The sequence below is a fragment of the Oryx dammah genome, unplaced genomic scaffold, assembly GCF_014754425.2.
Source record: "Oryx dammah isolate SB20612 unplaced genomic scaffold, SCBI_Odam_1.1 HiC_scaffold_29, whole genome shotgun sequence".
NCBI classification, from domain to species: domain Eukaryota; kingdom Metazoa; phylum Chordata; class Mammalia; order Artiodactyla; family Bovidae; genus Oryx; species Oryx dammah.
The window spans coordinates 32,054,581-32,060,580 of record NW_024070213.1 but is presented as its reverse complement, the minus strand read 5'-3'; positions in this window follow the sequence as shown (position 1 = coordinate 32,060,580).

Genomic DNA, 6,000 nt, shown 5'->3' with positions numbered 1-6,000 from the left:
TCATGAATATAACATTTGGTATTTGCATTACATAGGCAGATCATATTGCATTATTAGTCTAATGGTGATTCATTTTCATTTTTTAGCTGTGACAAGCTATTAGCTTTTGCAGGCAATAGGGTTGTCTTAGTATAGGTTAATAGGATAATACATTTTATTATTTAGATTTATCATCTGCGAACCCAGATTTTTAGAATGTATAATCATGGTTTAGAATTTCTTTCAGTTTAGGATGTTCTAATGTTGGGTATGAGTGTTAATGCTAAAATGACGGTTTGACTTACACAGTCATAAGATGTTTAATCTCTGTCATTATATGTTGATGTGTTTGACAAAATGTGATATTAAAAGAAGAGATGTAAGTTGTTGAAGGCATCAGAGTATTGATGGGTCAGTGGGCTGTCTTGATCAGCTCTTAACTACAAATGGTAAATAGCATTTAAAAAAAATTTTATAATTTTCTACTGGATCCAGAAATTTTTAGCAACAAATTTAAAACATTTTTTTGTGTGTGAATAGGCATAATTAACCTATAAGCCTCATAGCAGCAGCCTTTATTTAAACAAATAAATTTCAAAAATGAGACAATATTTATAAAGCAAGGATAGCAGTTGATGGGTCAACAATTATATGGAGATATTGACTAATGTGTTTCTGTTCACAGAGGCTATCTCGAACTGAGGTCAGGGTGATATTTTTCTATAGAACAAAAAATTGCAGTCCAAGAATAATGGCATATCAATGTTCTTTTCTGAAATACCACATTTCCACATTCTTTTCCTTCATTATTGCTCAATTTTCTCAGTATTAAACAAAGTTTAGAATGGAAAAGGGAACATAAAATAATGTAAGCAAAGGAAACCAGGAGGCATATATTCTCATCTTTTCACCGCTCGTTACTAATCTCAAACTTTATCAAAAGTTACCTTGTAAGTACTAGCAGAATACATTATAGCCTATATTACTTAATATTTCCCCCAGTCAAATGCCACAGAAGCCAATGGCACCCCACTCCAGTACTCTTGCCTGGAAAATCCCATGGGCAGAGGAGCCTGGTAGGCTGCAGTCCATGGGGTAGAAGAGTCGGACACGACTGAGCGACTTCCCTTTCACTTTTCACTTTCATGCATTGGAGAAGGAAATGGCAACCCACTCCAGTGTTCTTGCCTGGAGAATCCCAGGGACGGCGGAGCCTGGTGGGCTGCCGTCTATGGGGTCACACAGAGTCGGACACAACTGAAGCGACTTAGCAGCAGCAGCAGCAGTCAAATACAGTTTTCTAAATAACAAAAGTAGGTTCATTTTTAATAACTTAGGATAATAGATACTTGTTGAGAACATAGTATATACAAGAAGTTGTAGATAAACAATGTTGACTAAAACTGCTCTCAGTATGATTATCATCTTATAAGAGGTCCCAAATAACTGCCGGCAAAGCAAAAATGAAAGAAATCGCTTAAAAGAGGTAAAGAGCTTTAATGAGGGAAAAGTTGCTTTGGGTTAGAGTCATCAGGACCCTACACAGTAGAGGAGACAGTATTGGCTGAATAGATGGAGAACCCCTGGTAAATGAAATAGAATGATCAAATCAAGAAAAAAGTTAGAAATCAAGAATCATCTGTTTATTCAAGATGAGACACGGAAGTGGTGTGGATTAAAATGGCAGAGGTAAGGTTCTGACTCGGGAAAGACTGCTGAGAAAAGCCTGGTTATTAAGATGTGAGGTGGAAGAACTGAGGAAAAGTTAAGACTGATTGCAATTACAGTTGAGTGCCGTTGAAGCCCAGGAAGAAAAGATTAGGCTAGAAAGAAAAGACCAGAAGTAAAATTTGTATAAACTTTGTAGGTCCCTGAATACCTTGACTAATCCTGTTTTAGCTTCAGCCAAAAAAGATATTCACAGCTCAGGTTACTGGGAAGGACTCAGTAGAGATGACCTTAAAGACAACCAGAACTATGAAGACAAACAATGTCAGGAACATATTATTCTTTTCATCCTCTCTTTAACTCTTTTTAGGCTTTCTTCTCTAGAACAACTTATCCACTTAGAAGGAAGTTTTAAGCTTACAGTCTTGCAGTACTGGTATCAAGGAGGTTTATTTAGCTCATATGTGAACAGTTTAGGGAAAGACAATGAGTGGTCACATAACTATACTTGGATCATTTACTGCAAACCACTGTGAATCATATATTTATCCCTCTGGTCAATGGGCAGCCCACATTCCTCTACAGAAGCACCCACCTAGTATAAATGAGTGTTTTCCAGAAGAATGGGGCAGGGGAAGGGGAAGACAAAATATTAATTCTTAAAGCTAAGTGAGACTTCAGTTGATATACAAGTGCATTATATATGCATTATACATTATATTATATACATGATATATAGGATATATATATATATATATATATATATATATATATATATATCATGCATTGTTGTTCAGTCACTAAGTCATGTCCAACTCTTTATGACCCCATGGACTGAAGCAAACCAGCCTTCCCTGTCCTTCACTATCTCCCTAAATTTGTTCAAATTCATGTCCATTGAGTTGGTGGTGCTATCTAACCATCTCATCCTTTGCCGCCGTCTTCTCCTTTTGCCTTCAATCTTTCCCAGCATCTGGGTCTTTTCCAATGAGTCAGCTCTTCTCATCAGGTGGCCAAGGTATTGGAGCTTCAGCTTCAGCATCAGTCCTTCCAATGTATACTCAGGGTTGATTTCCTTTAGGATTACTGGTTTGATTTCCTTGCTGCCTAAGGGACTCTCAAGAGTCTTCTCCAGGACCACAATTCAAAAGCATCAATTCTTTGGCACTCAGCCTTTTTCATGGTCCAACTGTCACATCTATACATGACTACTGGAAAACTATAGCTTTGACTATATGGACCTTTGTTAGCAAAGAGATATCTTTGATTTTTAATGCGTTGTCTAGGTTTGTCATAGCTTTCCTTCTAAGGAGCAAGTGTCTTTTAATTTCATGGCTGCTGTTACCCTCTGTCTATCCCTGAAATAGATCACAATATTGCTCATTCACTTGAAGAAACTGCTCTAGCAAGTCTCTTTTCTTTCTCTTCCATCATCAATTTTGTCCTGTCTGTGAGATCTTTCCAGTCAGCATTATTCTTCAATCTTATAAACTTAACTTTCTCTTGACCCCGTATTCCCCATCTGTTACTGTCCTTTTATTCTGTTCCCTTTAAAGACAAAATTTCTTAAAACAATTATCTTTCCTCTAATTTCAATTTCTCAGATTTTATTCTCTCTTAAGCCCACTCCACTCAGATTTCTGTCCTTCACCAAACTTAACGGTTTCCCAATGATCTTCATATTGACAAATTCATTGAACAATTCTTAGACCTCATCTTATTTGACCACATGGTAATATTTACTATGTCATTCTCTCTTTCTTACTACTTTTGCCTTGTGTTTCAAGGCATGTTGAATTTTCAACTTAGAATATTTTGTCAGTCTCCTTTGATAGCTCCTGCTTACTGTCAGTTACTTATTTGGGGGAGCCCAGTGGCTCCAACCTTGATCATCTTTTTCTTTTCTACTTAACTTTACTCCCTTGATGATCTCGTCAAGTCTCATGACTTTAAACTCCTCTGCCAGCATTAAAATTTACATTTTTAGCTATTATCTATTCTCTGAATTTTAGACCCATTTGTCACACTGCCTACTCAACATCTCTATGTAGATGTCCAAGATGTATTAAATTAACATGTACTTACTTAAACTATTTAATCTTCTATCCCCCAAACTATTTACCCACTGTTATGGGCTCAGTTGTGTCCCTGCCCCCACACCCTCAACTCCAATTCAGATGTAGAAGCCTTAACCTCTGATACTTCTGAATGTGACTGTATTTGGAGATAGGACTTTTAAGACATTGTTGTTCAGTTGCTCAGTCATGTCTGACTCTTTGCGACCCCATGGACTGTAGCATACCAAGTTTCCTCTACTTCACCATCTCCCAGACCTTGCTCAAACTCAAGTCCATTTTCTTGGTGATGCTATCCAACCATCTCATCCTCTGTCACCCTCCTCTCCTCCTGCCTTCAATCTTTCCCAGTATCAGGGTTTTTTCTAAGGAGTTGGCTCTTTGCATCAGGTGGCCAAAGTATTGGAGCTTCAGCTTCAGTGTCAGTCCTTCCAATTAATCTTCAGGACTGATTTCCTTTACAATCTACTGGTTTCATGTTGCAGTCCAAGGGACTCTCAAGAGTCTTCTCCAACACCCCAGTTCAAAAGCATTAATTCTTCGGTGCTCAGCTTTCTTAATGGTCAAGCTCTCACATCCATACATGACTATTGGAAATACCATAGCTTTGACTAGACAGACCTTTGCTGGCAAAGTAATGCCTCTGTTTTTTAATATGCTGTCTAGGTTTGTCATAGTTTTTCTCCCAAGGAGCTAGTGTCTTTTAATTTCATGGCTGCAGTCAACATCTGCAGTGATTTTGTAGCCCCCCAAAATAGAGTCTGCTACTTTTGATAATTAAGGGAAAATGGAGTCCTTTGGGTGGACCCTAATCCAATGTAACTGATGGCCTTATAAGAAGAGATTAGGACACACAGAGAGACACAAGACATGCGTGCAAAGAAGGATCATGTGAACACATAGAAAGAATGCAACCATCTGCAAGCCAAGGAGAGATGCTTCAGAAGAAACCAAACTGGGACACCCACATCTCAGATGGCCAGCCACCAGAACTGTGAGAATATAATCTTCTGTTCTTTAAATTCAGTCTCCTAAGTCAGTTCATTCTAACTATTCTTTTTGCCCATGCCAAACACTTTCAAGTTTTCCTAGACACTTTTTTTCTTTTACATTCTATGTTCTGTCCATCCAGAAATCCTGTTGTGTCTAAATTCAGAGCAGAATCTCTACTTCTCAGTAGCTCTTATATGACTTCTTTGGTTCAGACCATCATCCTCTCTTGACTTGATTACTGTTTTGGCCTTTTAACTGGTTATCTCACTTATATCCTCATCCCCTTGCAGTCTATTCTTCACACCTCAGGGGACTGGTACTTTAAAAAGTAAGTCCAATACACATCAAATTGGAAGTGGTTCAGGGAAAATTATGATGAAGGTAGTAAAAAGGCACAAACTTCTATTTATAAGAGAAATAAGTACTACAGAGTGCATGAATGCTCAGTTGTGTCCAATTCTTTGCAGCTCCATGGACTGTAGAATGCCAGGCTCCTCTCTCCATGGGATTTCCCAGGCAAGAATACTGGAGTGGGTTGCCTTCTCCTTCTCATGGGGATCTTCCTGACTGAGGGATCGAACCTGTGTCTTCTGCACTTCCTGCACGTTCTTTTACCACTGACCCACCTGGGGAGCCCCTCCCTCCAAAATAAGTTCTATAAAGATAACTAACACTGCTGTGTGGTACATGTGAAAGCTGTTAAGAGAGTAAACCCTGAAGGTTCTCATTGCAAGGAAAAAAAATTTTTTTTAATTTCTTTAATATTATACTTACATGAGATGATGGGTATTCACTAAATTTATGATAGTAATCATTCCAAAATGTACATAAGTCAAATTATTACATATTTATAAAACATACACAGTGTTATATATCAATTATATCTCAACTGGAAGAAAAAAATGTCAATTCTCTGCTCAAAGACTTGTATTGACATTCAGTTCAGTTCAGTTCAGTCGCTCGGTCGTGTCCGACTCTTTGCGACCCCATGAATCGCAGCACGCCAGGCCTCCCTGTCCATCACCAACTCCCGGAGTTCACTCAGACTCACGTCCATCGAGTCCATGATGCCATCCAGCCATCTCATCCTCGGTCGTCCCCTTCTCCTCCTGCCCCCAATCCCTCCCAGCATCAGAGTCTTTTCCAATGAGTCAACTCTTCTCATGAGGTGGCCAAAGTACTGGAGTTTCAGCTTTAGCATCATTCCTTCCAAAGAAATCCCAGGGTTGATCTCCTTCAGAATGGACTGGTTGGATCTCCTTGCAGTCCAAGGACTCTCAAGAGT